Below are 5,961 nucleotides of genomic sequence, written 5' to 3' on the forward strand. Positions count from 1 at the left end.
AGAGGGCCCCGAACCACCGCTGCGACAGGCACGGAACGAGGCCCTGAACACAGCACTGAGACAGGAACTGAACACAGCACTGAACACAGCACTGAGCCAGGCCCTGAGCCCAGCCCTGAGCCCAGCGCTGAGCCCAGCTCAGTGGCACTGAGCCTCACCCACTGCCACGTCTGCAGCCCGTTCCAGCCCCTGGATGCCATCCCTTCCCTCCAGTGCTGACCTCAGCACAGAGCTGTGTGAGGCTGCCAGAGGGGCTGAGGGGAGCCAGGGGGCACAGGAGATGGCTCCAGACATGGTGAGCACACAGGCCCCAGGACACACAGTGGGTACACAGCTCCCTGGCACTCTCCATCCTGACACCCTCCCACAGCAGCACAGCTTACCCAGCACTGGCCGTTTGTAACTTATTGCTGTGGTGAATATGTAACAATGGAAAATGAGGTAATTGATGCCTCATCCCCAGAAGAGTTCAAGGCGAGATTGGGCAGGACTTGGGGCAAGCTGGTCTAGTGGAAAGTGTCCTTGCCCGTGCCAGAGGCATGGAACAAGATGGACTTCAAGGGCCCCTTCCCAACCAAACCATTCTGGGATTCCATGAGTCTGTGAATAAAATTGTTCTTAAGGTTTCCTTTGCCAACAAATGCCACCATTCTAAAGCACCAACACTGTCACTCCCCAGCGGGCACTGGGAGAGGGAGCCAGGCACTGGCCGGGGCACTGTGGGCAAACCCAGCATGCCCACCAGACACACACGGTTTAACTGGGGGCAATCAGAAGCACAGGAACCAGCGCTGTGAAGGGCAACACTGCAGCACGACACAGCAGAGAAAACGGGGATTAACCATAAGCAGATTGCCAAGCCTCAACAGTCCACAGGTTTTATCAAGCACTGTAAAAATAACTTATTTCTTCCATGGCCTTGCTTCTGCACAGCCCACCAAATTAAATGAAAAGTAAACTAACAATGATTTACTCCAGATGGACATTTATTATCTGCGTAATAATATCCTGCAATCGTCACAGCATTAACTGAGGCCAATTCTGTTCTTAGTCACTGTACCCTACATAAACATATAGTAAATTAAACACTATCTAAAACCAGGCGTTTATTAGGGTTGTCTCTACACTTGCCTGAACATCACTTGAGGATGTGAGTCATAAAACAAGCTGGATTTTGAGTTCTAAAGTTTAATTTAATGTCAAGGAGTACTGGGTACAAACTGTAGATCGCTCTCATGGAAGAACACCTATTTAGTATTTAGGTCTGGCTTGTTAACTGGTAAATCAAACAGATGTGGCCAAATTAGCTACTGAGATGATCTAAGATGTGCCATGTCTACAGCAGCCGTGACACTTCAAAGGCAAACCCCGGGAATCTCAAGGAGATAAAGCATTTCCATCACAATAACGGGTGACACGCGCCGGCAGGATACATGTAATAAAGGAAGGACAACAAGAGATGAAATGGAAATTTGTTTTGCAGAAGCCAAGAATAGAGCATGATTTATATGCACTTATTTTAATTTATTTCAGGCTGAATGCAATTTATCTAAAGTCATCAAAAATTAATAGGCCATACAGAAAGTAGTAGTAATAAATCCAAACTCGGGGCACACAGCAAGCACATCTCTTTTCAATCGCTATTAGCACTTCACTATCTAATTAATCCACCGAGTTATCTCGTCTGGAAAGCCAGGCAATCCAGCCTGGCAGGACAGGCGCTGGCTGTGTGGCCCCTGGCGTGCTGTGGAACGTTTAAAAGACCGAGGCTAAAGCTGAGAGCAGCCCAGAGAGGGAGCCCAGCAGAACCCAGTGCCCTGGGACTGGCACCCCAAAGCTGAGAGCAGCCCAGAGAGGGAGCCCAGCAGAACCCAGTGCCCTGGGACTGGCACCCCAAAGCTGAGAGCAGCCCAGAGAGGGAGCCCAGCAGAACCCAGTGCCCTGGGACTGGCACCCCAAAGCTGAGAGCAGCCCAGAGAGGGAGCCCAGCAGAACCCAGTGCCCTGCCCTGGGACTGGCACCCCAAAGCTGCAGAGCTCCCCAATGAGTGACCAGAGCACCCCAAGGAGTGACCAGGGCACTGTGTCCCAGCAGGGAGCTCCCCAAGGAGTGACCAGAGCTCCCCAATGAGTGACCAGAGCACCCCAAGGAGTGACCAGGGCACTGTGTCACAGCAGGGAGCTCCCCAAGGGTGACCTGATCTCCCCAAGGGTGACCAGAGCACCCCAAGGAGTGACCAGGGCACTGTGTCACAGCAGGGAGCTCCCCAAGGGTGACCTGATCTCCCCAAGGGTGACCAGAGCACCCCAAGGAGTGACCAGGGCACTGTGTCACAGCAGGGAGCTCCCCAAGGGTGACATGAGGTGACACTGCCCCACAGGTGAGCCCCTCCAGAGGCTCTCACCCAACCCAGAGAACATTCCAAGCCCTTCCACCACTACCCACAGGTTGTGTCCAGCACCCAGAGCACCAGGAGCAGGGCCAGGGCAGGGCCAGCCCCTGTCCCCAGCCTGTCCCCATGGGCTGGCCATGCAGCAGGCAGGAGGAGCAGCACATGCCCTACCCCAGGGCCCTGCTCTGTGGCACTCTGGGGACACTGGGTGTGAGGCAGGAGCAGTGGTGCCTCCTCTCAGCTGGAGCTGTGACAGAAGCAGGGGTCAGTCCCCACCAAAGAGGGGCAGAGCCCCCTCCCTGTCCCTGCACACGCTGCACATCCATGCTGAAGGGGCTCAGAGCCCAGCACAGGCAGGGGACAGGGTCTGGGCAGAGCCCAGCACAGGCGGGGGACAGGCTCTGGGCAGTGCGAGCCCAGCACAGGCAGGGGACGGGCTCTGGGCACAGGGTGAGCCCAGCACAGGCAGGGGACGGGCTCTGGGCACAGGGTGAGCCCAGCACAGGCAGGGGACGGGCTCTGGGCACAGGGTGAGCCCAGCACAGGCAGGGGACGGGCTCTGGGCACAGGGTGAGCCCAGCACAGGCAGGGGACGGGCTCTGGGCACAGGGTGAGCCCAGCACAGGCAGGGGACGGGCTCTGGGCACAGGGTGAGCCCAGCACAGGCAGGGGACGGGCTCTGGGCACAGGGTGAGCCCAGCACAGGCAGGGGACGGGCTCTGGGCACAGGGTGAGCCCAGCACAGGCAGGGGACGGGCTCTGGGCACAGGGTGAGCCCAGCACAGGCAGGGGACGGGCTCTGGGCACAGGGTGAGCCCAGCACAGGCAGGGGACGGGCTCTGGGCACAGGGTGAGCCCAGCACAGGCAGGGGACGGGCTCTGGGCACAGGGTGAGCCCAGCACAGGCAGGGGACGGGCTCTGGGCACAGGGTGAGCCCAGCACAGGCAGGGGACGGGCTCTGGGCACAGGGTGAGCCCAGCACAGGCAGGGGACGGGCTCTGGGCACAGGGTGAGCCCAGCACAGGCAGGGGACGGGCTCTGGGCACAGGGTGAGCCCAGCACAGGCAGGGGACGGGCTCTGGGCACAGGGTGAGCCCAGCACAGGCAGGGGACGGGCTCTGGGCACAGGGTGAGCCCAGCACAGGCAGGGGACGGGCTCTGGGCACAGGGTGAGCCCAGCACAGGCAGGGGACGGGCTCTGGGCACAGGGTGAGCCCAGCACAGGCAGGGGACGGGCTCTGGGCACAGGGTGAGCCCAGCACAGGCAGGGGACGGGCTCTGGGCACAGGGTGAGCCCAGCACAGGCAGGGGACGGGCTCTGGGCACAGGGTGAGCCCAGCACAGGCAGGGGACGGGCTCTGGGCACAGGGTGAGCCCAGCACAGGCAGGGGACGGGCTCTGGGCACAGGGTGAGCCCAGCACAGGCAGGGGACGGGCTCTGGGCACAGGGTGAGCCCAGCACAGGCAGGGGACGGGCTCTGGGCACAGGGTGAGCCCAGCACAGGCAGGGGACGGGCTCTGGGCACAGGGTGAGCCCAGCACAGGCAGGGGACGGGCTCTGGGCACAGGGTGAGCCCAGCACAGGCAGGGGACGGGCTCTGGGCACAGGGTGAGCCCAGCACAGGCAGGGGACGGGCTCTGGGCACAGGGTGAGCCCAGCACAGGCAGGGGACGGGCTCTGGGCACAGGGTGAGCCCAGCACAGGCAGGGGACGGGCTCTGGGCACAGGGTGAGCCCAGCACAGGCAGGGGACGGGCTCTGGGCACAGGGTGAGCCCAGCACAGGCAGGGGACGGGCTCTGGGCACAGGGTGAGCCCAGCACAGGCAGGGGACGGGCTCTGGGCACAGGGTGAGCCCAGCACAGGCAGGGGACGGGCTCTGGGCACAGGGTGAGCCCAGCACAGGCAGGGGACGGGCTCTGGGCACAGGGTGAGCCCAGCACAGGCAGGGGACGGGCTCTGGGCACAGGGTGAGCCCAGCACAGGCAGGGGACGGGCTCTGGGCACAGGGTGAGCCCAGCACAGGCAGGGGACGGGCTCTGGGCACAGGGTGAGCCCAGCACAGGCAGGGGACGGGCTCTGGGCACAGGGTGAGCCCAGCACAGGCAGGGGACGGGCTCTGGGCACAGGGTGAGCCCAGCACAGGCAGGGGACGGGCTCTGGGCACAGGGTGAGCCCAGCACAGGCAGGGGACGGGCTCTGGGCACAGGGTGAGCCCAGCACAGGCAGGGGACGGGCTCTGGGCACAGGGTGAGCCCAGCACAGGCAGGGGACGGGCTCTGGGCACAGGGTGAGCCCAGCACAGGCAGGGGACGGGCTCTGGGCACAGGGTGAGCCCAGCACAGGCAGGGGACGGGCTCTGGGCACAGGGTGAGCCCAGCACAGGCAGGGGACGGGCTCTGGGCACAGGGTGAGCCCAGCACAGGCAGGGGACGGGCTCTGGGCACAGGGTGAGCCCAGCACAGGCAGGGGACGGGCTCTGGGCACAGGGTGAGCCCAGCACAGGCAGGGGACGGGCTCTGGGCACAGGGTGAGCCCAGCACAGGCAGGGGACGGGCTCTGGGCACAGGGTGAGCCCAGCACAGGCAGGGGACGGGCTCTGGGCACAGGGTGAGCCCAGCACAGGCAGGGGACGGGCTCTGGGCACAGGGTGAGCCCAGCACAGGCAGGGGACGGGCTCTGGGCACAGGGTGAGCCCAGCACAGGCAGGGGACGGGCTCTGGGCACAGGGTGAGCCCAGCACAGGCAGGGGACGGGCTCTGGGCACAGGGTGAGCCCAGCACAGGCAGGGGACGGGCTCTGGGCACAGGGTGAGCCCAGCACAGGCAGGGGACGGGCTCTGGGCACAGGGTGAGCCCAGCACAGGCAGGGGACGGGCTCTGGGCACAGGGTGAGCCCAGCACAGGCAGGGGACAGGCTCTGGGCAGCCCCTGCAGCTGCCCCAGCAGCTCAGGACAGAGTGTGAGCACAGAGCCAGCCTGCAACAGCTGCTCAGCACCTGCACAGAGCTCACTGACCACAGAGCTGCAGCAGGAACCTGACAGACCTCAGCCCCCATTTAGATCCAAAGGAAATCAATGGCCATACCAAAAGGAATATTTTCCTTTACCAAGAATGACAGTTTAAGTGAAATACTGGGACTCATATTTTTTAAAACTTCAGATACATCTGTCAGGGTTGGGCAATTTCGCCTAAAAGGGAAACTTTCAATGTGCCATAAGGGAGAAACTATTTTTGCAATCTTCCCTTTGGCTCAAAATCTGCTGCTGGGATTTTTCAGGAGGCAGCACTCCACATGCTTGAAAAAACTGACGGCTCTAAAATACATATTTATGGTTTCCTGATATAGGGAATAAGAACAGAAGAAAGTAATGATAAGCTGCAGGAAATGTTACAGAGCCTGGCAGCAGGACAGACAGCAAGCCGGGATCAGCAGCAGAGTCAGGGGAGGACAGGAGTAAAGGAAGCCGAAGGGCAGCCCTGGCACTGCCCCAGGGATCCTGGCCAAGGACAGGACGGGCTCAGGCACAGGGCTGCTCAGCTGCAGCCACAGCTGGGGATGGGATGAG

This window comes from Geospiza fortis, unplaced genomic scaffold (genome assembly GCF_000277835.1).
Source record: "Geospiza fortis unplaced genomic scaffold, GeoFor_1.0 scaffold23, whole genome shotgun sequence".
Lineage (NCBI taxonomy): Eukaryota > Metazoa > Chordata > Aves > Passeriformes > Thraupidae > Geospiza > Geospiza fortis.